Source organism: Cyrtonyx montezumae, unplaced genomic scaffold (assembly GCF_038088225.1).
Source record: "Cyrtonyx montezumae isolate F1298 unplaced genomic scaffold, pur_monq_1.0 scaffold_19, whole genome shotgun sequence".
NCBI classification, from domain to species: domain Eukaryota; kingdom Metazoa; phylum Chordata; class Aves; order Galliformes; family Odontophoridae; genus Cyrtonyx; species Cyrtonyx montezumae.
In genome coordinates this window covers 1,301,822-1,315,675 of record NW_027071925.1, presented here as the reverse complement: position 1 = coordinate 1,315,675, position 13,854 = coordinate 1,301,822, and the positions used below count along the sequence as shown (strand labels likewise).

General features: G+C 51.4%; 1 protein-coding gene across 4 annotated transcripts in view; it reads left to right on the top strand.

Annotated features, from left to right (window-relative positions):
• PIK3R5 (phosphoinositide-3-kinase regulatory subunit 5) overlaps window positions 1-13,854 on the top strand; it is a 44,224-nt gene that overhangs the window by 681 nt on the left and 29,689 nt on the right. The gene's annotated exons all lie outside the window — the stretch shown is intronic.

The following is a 13,854-nucleotide window of genomic DNA, read 5'->3' as shown; positions in this document are numbered from 1 at the left end:
CGGGGGTGGCACTGAATTACCACCGCCCGACGTCACCGCGACGGGAGCTCCCCCGAGGGGTCCCGCTGCTCGGGGCAGAGCTCGGCCCCGCGGTCCGGCAGGGCGGAGGTGCGCCCTTGGCAGCGCTCTGCTGTGGCAACAGGATGTGGTTTGGGATGTTACAAGCCCAGCGGCGTGTCATCCCTCCGGGGTCGGTGTCCGCGTATGCAGCGGCCCCGACGTGTCCTCGTGCTGGTCCGCGCCGCAGCCCGCGCTGATGCTATAGGAGGAAAGGGCTAAGGCTGACTCAAATCGCTAACGAAAGTGGGAGAAAAGAGATTTCAGACCTTTGTTTTCGTGTTTATTAAAATCTCACTGCTAGCCCTGCACCCGTTAACTCTGCTGATAGCTGATACTCAGTGCAGCAGTAACGTGCTCAGGCAGCTGCAGGCTGCTGCTGAGCATCCTGCGGCTGAAGGGGCTGATGCTAAAGCAGCTGCAGTTTACTTAGTTTCTTGATTTATGGTGTTTATTTCTAAATCTTGGTTAGATGCAGAGGCTTCAAACTCCAGGGATGTGCAGGGTGTCAGCGCTTTCAGCCTTTGCGTGCATGTGCATGCTGGGAGGGGTCTGGTGTTCGTCTGTTTTATGTTGCAGCAAAAAAAACTTGGGTGGAGTTGCAAATCGTTTCTACAGCACGGCTGCGAAGTGTTTTGGAGCTGTGAGCGGTGCTCAGATGAGAGCTTAAACCTGGAAAGATGAGACGATAAAGAGCGAGAGCCCCGCAGCAGCAGCAGGTGCCTCGCTGGGCCGCAGTGACTGCGGGAGGAGTGACTGCTGGGTGTGCCCGGCAGGTTTCTGGGCAGAGCAGAGCTCCGTTTGCTGTGCTGTGAGCTGGAGGTGTTCAGCCTTGCACCACGGTCCTGGCTGGCAGCGGGGATGCACGCTGCTCTGTGCTGCGTGGTCGGGGCGGTGCGAAGGGGGTGGTGAAAGCGCTGGGGGTGTTCGTTGCGGCAGGGGAAGCCGTGGAAAGGCGGGTGTGGGGTAGGGGCTCATTGCCAGTGTTGCAGGACGGGGCAGCTGATCCCCCCTCGCAGCTCAGGCCAGCCCCATTTGGAGAAAAGCAAACCAAAACTATCACCTTGCGTAACCTTTTGTTGAACGTGAAAATAAAGATGTGAGTTTTGCACCGAAAAAAAAGAAGAACTGAATCCAGATAGAGCACTGCAGCAGCCTTCAGGGCTGAGGGATGTGGCAGTGACTTCACCATCAGTGTGGGGCTCCAGCCATGGGGGGACCAGGGTGGGACTCCTTTATGGTGACACAGGGACTGCTGCAGCCTTGCTGTGCTGTAGCTCACCTGGGGTGGTTTCAGCTTCTCTTTTTTGGGTGACCATTGAGCTGTTCCTGGCATTCTGGAGCTGCCAGTTTTCGCATTATTGTTTTGCAAGAGGAAAACGTGTGTGAGTTTGCTGGGGGAGAGCTGCTCAGGTGAGTGCCCTGATGAGGATGTTTTTGAGCTGTGATGGGCTCCTGCTGCTTCTAAACTCCTCTCCCACCCCTGCTCTGAGCTTGTACTGGGCAGTAAGTTTCCTATGGAAACTGTGTGTACCCACAGGCATGGCATTGCAGCCTGACACATCTTCCCTTGTTGCAGCTTTGCAGCTGTGCTCAACCAGGGAGCTGTTTGTGGCCGAAAATGTCACTTCTGACCTCCGTGGAGGAAAAAGAGATGTGGATGCCATCAGGCTCTGCTGCTCACTCTTTCTCTCTTTGAGACTTCCCTTCTGCTTCCTTAAGAGGCTCAGTACCATGGGACACTTCTGTCATTGTTGGAAGTGGTGTGTGGACGTTTATCACCACCCCATTGCTAACTGCTTCCTTGACAGGTCCCCACCCACCCAAGCCATCTCTGGAGGTCTCTGGGTGACCTCCGCAACCCCCCCAGCACTGTGTCTGTCCTGCAGTGTATACATCTTTGCCCACCTTGAGGTCACAGCTGGTTGTGGAGCTGACAATGCCCATGAGGCTGCAGTTAGGACCTGCCACAGCACCCAGGCTGGGAGCCTGGGGAGAAGCTACAGCTCCCAGTGTATTTCTCAGCACAGAGACTGAAATCCCCCCCAAAACAGCATTCCCCTCTTTAGGATCGTGCTTTTTGCTGCCAATTAATGCAATGTGAGAATTTGTCTTCCCAGTGACACGTCTGTACAACTCCTCAGATGCTTTAATTGCAGGGCTTTCAGCAGCCAGAGCGTGATGAAATGGCAATTGTGATTGTGTGCTGTGCGGTAGCTAAAAGATGTGGCTCTTTGGTGAAGCTTAATTAGGAAATAGGGACACTGTTGGGAATGGCTCTGAGATGCGATTTTCCTAATGAAAGCTACTGAATAGGCAGCCTTGTAATGAAGAACAGGCTCTGAGGGGCTCTGCCAATTGCTCTTCTCTAGTGTTAATTTTGTATTTCCTCCCCATTGTTTCTAATACCCTCTTGGAAAAGCTTGACGATAAAATGCTTTATTTTCTTACGCCTTGTATCCTGTTTGGCAAGCTGTGATTACAACGTGTGCATCTGGAATACATGAGTGGACAGGCTTGATCTCCTTCAGACCCGTTCATCTCTGATTTCAAGCTCTGCCATTGAAGAAACAAAGCAGAAAAGCCACCTCAGCTCGTGGCTGGATGATCTGCTCCCCGCAGCGGTCCATGCTGCAGGAGATGCTTGGCCTCCTTTGCAGATGTGCAGGAGGAGAAGGCAGCACTGTGCTGCAGGATGCTCTCCTGCTCAGAGCAGCAGCTCTTGTGCCTTCAGCTCAGATGTGCTCCACCTGCCACGCCTGAGAGCTCACCCAGCTTCCATTCTCCTGCTGGTGAGAAGGGAGCCCAGCAGCCAGAGCCTGCAGAGCAGCTGCACAGCTCAGTGCTCCCACCTGCACCACGCTGTTCCCGGAACGGGGCCGCCCCTGGGTGCTGGAGTGGGCTCCAGAGCTGCCTCCCAGCTGTGCTGGGCAGTGGAAAGTGCTGCAGATGTTTTTGGCTGACAGATGCGAGGGCTCGCCCCATTGCTGAGTTAAAAGCGGAATTAGAAAACACTCTGACTGGGTGATACATCCCGTGGTGCTGTGGTGGTAATTAATGACCTGCTTGGTGGGAATAGGGCTTGGTTTTCCTCGAATGCTTCATTTTATTGCCCAAAATTCCCACAGAGCTTCAGGTGAGAGCAGCTCCTGAGATGCTGCCTGTCCCTGTTTGGTGCAGCTTGAAGCAGAAGTGAGCAGCACACACGATGAGGACGGCTGGGAACGCACACAGGAGCGCTGTCGTGCTGTGGTCACATTGACAGCTCTGAGCCCGATCCTGTGACCGTTCCCAGCAGTGCTGCAGTGGGAATGTGTTGGTTTTTTTTCTTTTTTTTTAATCTAGCATTAGAGTGCTTGTGCCATAACATCAAAGGGTTTTAAATACCCAGCACACAGCCTTGGGATGAAAGCTGTGTCAGTGTTCAGATGCAGTGCTGCATGGACGTGTGCTCGCTTAGGAACCACTGTACTGTCTTGAACTTGCAAAGGAGTTCTTCACCCCTTCCACACGGCCCATCCTTGTTTGGTCTCAAATTATGATGAGGTGCTTCCCCTTTCAGCTGCTTCCCCCACTGCTCTGTGTCTATTTAAACCCCCTCAGCTCTGAGGCTTCTCTGCAAACCAGTGCTCATCCTTTCAGGTGGCGTTTCCCTTTTCTCATTGTTTCTGGTAATCTCTCCACATGAAACTTCACAAATGTTTCTTGGTTCTCGGTGTCTTTATGTTGATAAACTTTGCCAATGGCTGTGCAGAGGAGTTACGGTGGCACTTGGCTGTGGGTGCTTTGTGTCTGAATGACATCCAGCCTAGGGGACACTGCTGCTGCCCGTCCCTGGCATGAATCCTGCTCATCTGAGAGGCTTCCACTCCTCGGATTGATCAGCTGGATGGCAGGCAAACCCAACAAGCTTGATGTTCTCAAGCTTGTTCACACCTGGAGCTTGGGGGCCTTGTTCGTGGTGATCCCTGAGCTGCTGGCTTGCAGTGCTGGGCTGGGAAAGAGGCAGAGATCATCTAGTCCAACCATCAACCCTTCCCCCTGCCCACATCCCTCAGTGCCACATCTCCACGGTTCTTGAACACCTCCATGGGTGGTGAGACCCCACCTCCCTGGGCAGCTGTGCCACTGCATCACCTCTCTTTCTGAGAATACATTATTTCTAATATCCAACCCGAACCTCTGCTGGTGCAACTTTGTTCCTGAGGACTTGATTCTTGGTGATGGGTTGGGATAAGAGCATTGCTCATCATGGGAGAAAGCGAGGCCTGGAAGGAGCTCAGGCTGTGTCTGCTGCATGGGTTCATGCAGCCTTTGCTCCCGTGACACACTGGGAGGGTTTGGTGCGTGGGAACCAGTTAGGGTGGTTAGGGTTCTCTCAGTGGGCTTTGGGAGTGGGTGTCAGTCACCACCTTGCTTGTCGTCCCAAGTGAGATGGAAAACAGACAAAACCATCCTTGCCATCATCTGCTTTCTGTGGAGCTGCCACCAGCGGTGCTGGAAGGGAACTGAAGCTTTTGGGCAACCATGCCAGGGACTGAAAAGGCTTCTGGGTTCCCAGCAGGGCCACCACAATGGCAGGAAGTAACTTCTAAAGCTTCCTTTGGATCCACGGGGCCTTAGGGGAAAGATTTACTTGCTTGTTTATGCTGTAAGTTAATCTATTTAGTGTGCTTGGCATAAGGCTCTCATAAAGCCCTCCGGAATGGTCACGCTGCCTGTGTGTAGTGCTTTGTCTCTCACTTGCTTTGTTTCACAGCTGGAGTAATTAAACAGAGGTGGAGCCAATAGTAATCTCACATGAAAACTTGTTTTTCCAAATAGGCTGAAGGAAATAGTGTGGGCTCTTATTGCCCTTCATCCCAAGGGGGTCAGAGAAAAGGCTGTGAGGGGCAGAGGTTGGGGTCTGCACACAGAGGGACTCTTGGGTGGGTGGGCTCTGCTCTCCTCTGCTCAGCTGGGGCATGGGGGTGGTCCTTGGCCCCACTGGTGATGGCAGATGCTTTTGTAGTATTAAAAAAATGCATAAAAGGGAACCCCTAGAAACAGTGAAGCAGAGCAGGAAGAAACACGACGTATTTCTGTGAGAGAAACCAGAAGTCTTAAGGAGAGTTTGGAGAGGCAGAAAAAAGTGCTGAGTTGGTGGAATGAAGAAGAGTCAATGGGATTTTCTTTGTTATATCGTGGTATTGCAGTTTCCACTTGTTTGATGCTATCCTAAATACACTGGTGCGTCCACGTGTGACCTTCCACTGTAAAAATGTTGAGATTTCCCCAAGAGTTGTGCCCGAAGGAGCCCCATGTGCCCAGTGGCTGCCCTGGGAAGGCCATGAGTTGAGATCCGTGCCCAGTGGTGAGCAGTGCTGGGCTCTCTCCCAAGAAGAAGACATAGTTTCATGTCTTTGGGAGATTCTCCCTGCTGAACATGGAAATACCTGGAGACTTGTCCACTCTGGCCCACCCTTGGAGGCCTACCAAAGGGACAGTATGCGATCCGCTCCCTTGGGCTGAAATCAGCCCAGGGAGCATTGGGAGGAACTGCTTGACCAACTGCTTCTCTGCTGAGCTTCTGCCTTCCCTGCTGCAGCCCTGCAGTTCCTGTGCTGTGCTGTGGACAGCCCAGCTGGGCTGAGCCAGAGCCCATTGCTGTCTCCAACCTGAATCTTGCTGGGGCTTTGCCTGGCTCTGCTTGTCGTCAGCTGTGGTGTTGGGTGAAACTTCAACCTTTGCTCTCCTGATAAAGGCTGATAGGAGCTAAAATTAACTCTTGCATCATATGGTGGGGGGGTTTCATAATCGATGCCAGGAACAAGCACGTTTCCTTTCTGGAAAGTGAGTATGCCTAACTGGTCTTTTCTCACTCACATCAGATGTGTGCCATGTCTGCTGATTTATGATGAAAAAGAGTTTTTTCTTACCCTGGCTGAGTTTTGTCCAACCTGCACAGCACTTTGAGTGGCTGTGGATGGGGCTGGGGGTGCTGATGCCATGGATCAGCTTTCTGCTCCCATCAGAGGCCAGCTGGGAGCAGGCCTGGATGCCAGGGAGATGCAGATGCTGTTGGTGGCAGAGCTGTCACTGCTGCCTTGTGTGAGCAGTGAGGTCAGTGTGGCTCTGCACTCCTGGCCAGGAAGCCTCAAGCTTCTGAAACCTGCAGGTTTTGATCTGGTGTTTTGGAAGATAAGAGTTGATGGAGAAGAGAGAAAAGGAAGAACAGAGTTGGGCTGGGATTTTTTATTTTTTTCTTTGCTTGTTTGTTTGTGTTTTGTTTTTTATAAGGAAGTTATAGTTTGGTGTCAAGATGTACTTTACAATGGTGAAATCTAAGAACTTCCCGCTCAGGCTACTCATCCAGCTGAGGCAGGGGGGTTGGCAAGGCAGAGGGGACGGGGGGCTACAGGATGGGAGGGCCATGGGGGGTCTGCCCTGGCCTTGGGGCATGGACTGCTCTGCCAGTTCCACCTGATGCATGTCTCACTGCTCATTTGGCCCTTGATGACATGGACGGCATTGCTAATTCTCTTCCTCTTTGCAGCAACCATTCTATGATCACATTCATCCCATCTCTTTGCTCCCGTCACGTGTTTTCTCCTTGTCCTTCAATGTGCAGCTTGTCTTTCAGCATGGTCTTAGAGATCTCTTCACGCCCAAATGGTTCTACGGTTCTATCGCCAAGGAGAGGACTTCTGCTGTTTCCTCCAGAAATCATTGAGAAGAGTAATAGACCTTATTCAAACATGAGCAGGGAGACACATTCTTCCCCTTGCCTCTCGCTTCCCTGAAGCTTGGGACTTGAGGCACCATCACAACTCTTCTTCTCGGCGATGGCTTGGTGGGACTAATTTAGAGATTCTTATTTCTTACATCATGGCCTTAAAGGGGTAGCGAGTGGAATTCCCCTGCTATCAGTCTGTCAAGAGCGCGCTAGATCCTGACCTGAAAAGTGGTAGCTGCAAAGAAGGACGTGGTAAAAATAATCTGTGAGGAAGTCTCAGCCTGCAGTGGGCAGTCGGTGGGGAGGTCTGCAGGCAGCCCTGTGTGGGGCACTCACACTGTTGTGGTTTCACTTTCTCATCAGTGTTGCTGCTGGGGTCTGACACTGGCCCTGCTCTCCTTGCTACCACCCTAACATCTATATCTGTGTCACTGACATTGCAGGGAGGGAATCTCTGGCTTGCAGAAAGTCCCGGAATAATTTGTGTCTTCAGCTTGTATGAGTCTGCAATGCACCACGTGCTATTTATCTTCCTCAAGAAAATACATACTTACTCTAAAGCGCAGGCCTGAATGTGGAAGCAGTAAATATCTGGTTGACTGAGTCCAGGTCAAGCTGCAAAGTAGATGCAAAATGCCCCACTCAGTTTCTGTTGAATTTATGCCTCTGGGAGGACCCCTGTTTTCCAAAAAGCTGCTGCTGGTCTGCTCAGGGTGAAGGAGGATGGGTGCAGTGCCCCCACTGCATATTGGATACCCAAGGGTAGCAGCCCACGAGTGGCTGATGTTCTCATGTCCCCCATCAGCTCTCATGAGACCACAGAGCTGGACAAAAATTCTTTATTTTCACCCCACACCTCTGTTTGCTGACAGTAGTGCTGATAAGGGAAGTGGTGCTGTGAAATCAGCTTGTACCTGCCCTTACCCAGCAGCTGCTGAAATCGGCTGCACTGCAGTTTTCACACTGCTCTCACTGGGCATTGCTGGGACTCCTTTTGTGGTTACTTTCTTCCATTGCAACTCCGACTGCACAGGGCCAAATCTGGAAAGTATTTGAGGGGTTCCTCAAAGGATCCATGAATCTCATCCTGTGGTGTCCGCTGCAAGCAAGGGTGCCAGTGGTTTGTGCTTCTTTGAGGGTGACAAGAGAACTGGGATAGGCTGCTCGGAGAAGTGGTGGAGTCTCCTTCTCCTCTCTCTTCTCCTCTGGATATCTTCCTGTGCAACCTGTTCTGGGGAACCTGCTTTGGTGGGGGGACTGGGAGGTCCACAGAGGTCCCTTCCAGCCCCTGTAACTGTGATTCTGCAGTTCCTATCAGGACAGCTGCTCATTGCCTTGCTTCTAAGTTCATCTTAAATAGCTGAATATTGCTCAGAAGCAGCTGGCAGTGCCACCAGCCCTGCCACCTCTGAGGCCGTGCAGGTTTGGGGTATCCTTGTGACTTTCTCCCTGCAGCTAGTAGCAGCATGTTGCTCTGCCTGCAGCTAGGTGTGGCCTCTAGTCGAACCTGGCAGCAAACTCAGCTCACCTCTAGCTCCATCACCGTATTCTGCAGTCTGCTTTACCATGGTATCTCTGTTCAGGCTCAGGAGGAGCTCCAGAATGGAAACGACCTCCTGCTGCAGCTCCCTGGAGCTGGAGGGCAGTCAGTAACACTGTGATGAGAAGCTCATTGCCAGCAGAGATGGTGATTTCACTCTGAAGTCACTAAAATTTTGCCGTGGTTGTACTCTTCAGGGACAGCCCCCACCTGCTTCTCAAGGGATGACTGAGCTGCCCCCCTGAGGAGAGGCAGGGGCAGCTCTGGCTGCAGTGCTCCTGCTGATCCCCAGAAGAGCTGGGTGCTTGTAAGGATTTCTTGGATCAGTGACTCCCTGAGAGCTGCTCCTTCCAGCACTCCTCCCCAGGGGCCTGGAGATCCCAGGAGGATGAAGCTGTTTGCAGAAATGTTGACTTCTGCTTTTTTTTTTTTTGTTATGAATCAAGTCTGAGGGTGAAAGAAGTGTAAGCTAAGCTGAGTGTATTGCAATTTCCATGTTCCCACTGTTGCACTATCTGAGCTTGTTACAGACTCTGAAACGTTTGCAACTGCTGGGTAAGGAAGGAAGTGTTGTTATTCCTGCTTTGCGTGTGGGAAGCAGCTTTGGGGGATAAGCACGGGAGCTGTCTTACACAAGGATGCCTGCCTAAAAATGTGGGGCTTTAAAGTAACTAAGTCTGCTGGCTGCTCCTGGAGGGGTTCAGGCTGGAAGGATGGGATGGGCTGGCTGCTGTGTTAGCTGCTCTGTCTGTAGCTGTTGGTGTGCTAAGAAATTAACCTCGTTGTTGTATAGGTAAAACTGCAGGAGATGAATCCTAACTCTGAGATGGACCCAGGGCCACCTCGGAGCTTTATGATGGAGTAGAAGTGGATTCTCTAAAGTCACCAGAACAGTTTTTTGCTCAGTTGTCTTGCTTCATGCCTTGAATTCCATTGCTTTTTGACTGGATGATAGCCCTGAAGCCACCAGCTTTAAATACTGTGGTGTAAGAAACAAAATGCTGAATTTGGGCTGGTTTTCCTTGCCTTTAAATGTTGTTGGTCGTACAGCAGGTTCACAAATGTATTTGTGGTGTTAAGGGCTTTCTCCATTCACTGTGTTGGAAGGGGTCATTGTGGGGATGCCAGCAGGGCTGCTGGTGGACTGTGGTGCTCAGAGAAGAAGGTGAAAACCACTCTAGCAGAAAGGGAATCTAACAGAACAGCTGTGCTTACAAATAAACCACTTTTGGCCCTGAGCACAGTGGGCCTGACCTAGCCATCAAGCAGCTCTGGAGGGCTTAACTTCGTCTGCATCCTTGTCATGGTCAAGCATTTTATCAGCAAGCAGGGGCCCTGCTGTCTGGTGGAGGTGGTGGTGAGCACTGAGTTGCTCAGTCCCACAGCAGTTCTCCATCTCTCAACAGTTGCACTCAGGGGAACTGCATTATCCTGCTTGATTTGTTTTGGGCAGATGCCAGCCTGTGTGCTCAGAGCCCTTCAAGGCATCCCATCGTGTGCTGGCTCCTGTGTGTCCTGTTTTCTCAGTAACTCCCAACGAGGTGTAAATTATGGGTGCTGCATTATGACCTTGTGACTGTCAGTGTGCGCCTTGCTGCTAATTAATGCACTGTAATTCCTGTGCTAGTAGGTATTACCTCTAAAAATATCTAGAGGTGCCTCTCTGGTAAGGTTACAGCAGTAAGTTTTTAGACAGGGAATATTCTAGACAGTTTCTGGCTGTGCTGTAGGAAGAAGCTTCTGGTAAAGGTGCTTAGGAGCAGAGAGATGGGAGATTTTGTCCTCTAAATATGACAATTCTGTTGTTGTCAGGGGAAAGCCCAGTTACTGTGGCTGTAATGAGAACCTTCTCCATAGAAGTGTCGGAGAGATCCTTGGAGCTGCTGTCCAGATTGAAAGCAAGACATAAGCTCTGTGGGCTGGGGGTGATTCCTGGCCTTGAAACACGTGCTGGGCAAGAAGATGGAAAGTGAAGGGGTGGAAGGAGACTTTCCCTCAGTGGCTTGGCATGAGCCCAACCTGTAGTTCAGGAGCTGCATGAAAAGTCATTGCTGGGATCTGGGCTGCAGCTTTTGCACATGGTTCCCTCCCCTCTGCTGAGCCGAGCACTCTGCTTTGGTTTGCACTGAAACACGACTGTTAGGTTTCCTGGAACACTCCGGTCCAAAGCAGAGCCCTTTGCACGCTGCCAGCCCACAGCACAGTGCTGTGGGTGCCATGTGTGGCCCTCGGATGTGGCAGGAGCGTGAAATCATTGTCCCAAATAGGAAACGGTGGCACAACTTCCCCCAGCTCCAGGGCACTTCTCCTTTTGGCAGCGGCATGTGCGGGAAGGTGAAGAAAGATCATCCCCATAGAAAAAGCAGAAGTGCAGGTTGCTCCTGGAAACTGTCTCGAGGGGCAAGCACTGAGCTCCGGCCGGTGGGGAGGGAGGAACTCCTGGGGGAGCTCATGGTTTCTGCCTCAGGTGGGAAGGAAGGATGCTCTGCTCCGGGGAGCTGCTTGGTGCTGGGAGCTCCTATCCTCCTTGTGCTGTCTGAGAGGTCCTCTGCTCGTGGCACGTTGCCTGGTCCCACAGGGTTATTCCCTGGCTCTTGTGCTGCTGCAGCAGGGAAGGGATCACTACACCCAGGCTGTGTTCGTTTGAGTGCTGTCAGCTGCTGGGGCTTTGGCTGGAATTTTTTTTAACCTCATTTGATTACCAAGCCCTGTGAAAAGTGAGTTTCCCAGGTCACAGGGCAGGTCCTGCTGTAGATCCTGAGCCGCAACTGCAAAATTCTCGAGCATGACTCAGCCATGGCATGAGGCAGCTGATGGAGTACATAAAGCCATCAGGAGAAAGTCAGGGTGAGTGTGCTGGGGACACTGGGTGTTTTTAGGGGATGTTATGGCTGAAGATGACTGAGGGTAAGTCACTGGGCTGCCGTGGGCTCCATGGTCCCACGTACAACCACAGAGGATTTGTCCTCTCTGTGGCACAGAACTATAGGATGGTTGGTTTGGAAAGGACTTTAAATAATATCAAGTCTCAGTGCTTTGTTGTGGACCAGGTTGCAATCAGTGCCTCTGTGCAGTATTGATATTTCTGTAACTTGTGCTTTCCCTACTTCAGTTTTTCTACAGGAGGACAGGCCTGGATATAAGACTATGGAACACATATATGTGTATATATGTATATTTACATATACATATGTATACACACACACTGGACATAAAATGTGTGTAGTCCTGGTTAGAATTGTCTGTCAATTCCTGATTGCATGTGCTTGCTGACATCTTCCAACATGCCAAAGACCCTGATCTAGTTCTGCTACGAGTGGAGGGCTGAGCTACCCGTAGGACTGGTCTGCTCTACTCCACGCCAAAGTGGCTGAGCCCAGAGGCAGCGTTTGTGCTGAGCTGCTGGGGTGGATGTGGGATTGCAAACAGGCAGGGCAGTCCAAATAAACACAGCTATTTGGGTTGCTTAGCCATTGCCTCTCAGCGTCCACGTTAGTGGTGAAACTGCTGAGCCTCCCAGAGGATGCTGGATGAATGCCCTAAGTGAACTAATGAAGGGTGCTGGTCTGTAGCACTGAATGCTGATCTCTCGTATCCCAGTGGGCAGCTTAATGTGCAGAGCTACTCTTTCCTAGCTGGGGATGCTGCAATAGTGACAAGCAACCCTACAAGTTGAAACCATCAGAGATGAAGCTAAGGCTTTGACACCAAAGCTTCCAGTGGGGGCTAACTCTTCCCAAAGGCAGGAGATGGGTGGGGGAAGGTGCCTGTCTGGAGCTGGGGTCTGTGCTAGGTGGGCTGTGCTGATGGATGGGCTGCTATGGAAGTGGAGAGCACTTCCAGCCTGGATGTGTCTGAAGGCTCAAGGTTTCAGAGCTGTTTTCTTCCCCAGCTCTAACTTTAACAGCCTCGCTTGGGATCAGTTCTTTGAAGCCTTAATCACAGTTATGAATCTTCCTCTGTTCCCAGGTTTCCCCTAATTGGCTTCCTGTGAGAATTTACAAAGCTGGTAGAAACAAAACCACTGGTTTTGTGAGGGTGTGAGATGGCTGAGCCCACGCAGCACAGCTCAGCCGGACTTTGAGGTGCCGCGAGCAGACCCAGTCCGGGCGCTCACAACGGTGCCATTATACAGAGTGTAAGCTGATTTACATGCTTGCATTTGGAAAGTGCTAATCTGTTTAGATTTATTTATTTTTTTCCCCCTCTTCTTTTCTCCTTTCACCCTTCTCTAATCTTCTGTGATCCCTGCCAGGTTCCCAGCTCCTTTGGCTGGAATTGGGCCCCGGCTCAATCCTTTATCTGTCTATTTGGCAACCCTGGGTGAAGTAGTTAGTGAACGACTGGCGCTTTTTTTTCCTGGCTCGTTAATTAGATTTACAGAGCCGAGAATCTGAGCACGGCAGTTCTGTATTTTCTTTCTTAGGAATTTGAGTTTCAAAAAATTACCCAAAGCTTTGTGCTGGTTCTGGTGCCGGTGGATGGATCTGCAGCTCTCGTGTGTGTGCTGCTGCTGGGAGCACGTGTCCGCTCACACACAGCTCCTTTCCTCTGATGTGCCATGCCCGAGCTGTTCCCATCCCACTCCATCGTTTTTTACTGCTGGAGGATGGGTGTCTGGGTGCTGCACTCCCAAGGTGCCCGCAGCAGGATATCTTGGTTAAGGCAAGTGGTTTTGTGGGTTGCAGATCACCTCTGTGGCAGGTTGCTCTTTCTTTTCTCATTTAATTATGCTTTGACAGCTCTACCTGCCAAGGTTGCAAATGGGACTGGGAGGGTCAGGAATTAGAAATAAGGGGATGGAAGGATCACAGTGCCATCGCATTCCTCTGCCAATGAATCCCATGTGGTGTTGCTGGGGCATGCTGGAGCGGGGCCTTGCTCTCAGAGGAGGAAACTGAGGCACAGAGAGGTCACTCACCATGCCACGGCCCTGGGCTCTTGGTTTCTATTGTGGGCTTTCGGTTCCTTTTGTAACCGCTGTTTTCTCAGCTCGAGGAGGAGAGCAGTGTGGTTCCAGTGCCCAGTGCTGGGCACCCCGTGGTGCTGCTCCACGCTGCCCTCACTCTCATCCCATTCACAAACAGAGGGCTGCAGCTGCTTGAAAGAGTTTTGTAGGGGAAGAGCTGTGGGAGGGGGGCAGAAATAGCTGCAAAATGACAGAAAAGAAGAAAAAAAAAAGCTGTAAGGAAAAGCAATTTGCACTTAAGCCACTTGAGAGTCGCCCTCCCAGAAATGTAGTAATGTGATGCTTATCTTCTGCTGGGACAAATTGCTTGCTAATTTCTGCTCTAGCTAGCCAATTAGTCAGGTCATTATGCCTTCCTGATCGGTTTGGCAAGTGGAGCCCATTGCCAAGGGGAAGGGAACTTCCCAGGGAGGTGCTGGATCAGATTGCTGCCTCTTTTGATCCTTCCCGGTGTGAGACGCGAGCTCCAGCTGCCAAACCCGGAGACCCACTTATTTGGAGCTAACAACTTGATGCTTAAAGCAAAGAAACCTCTTGGGGTTCCCCTGGAGGTCAGAGGGAATGGGTCACAGC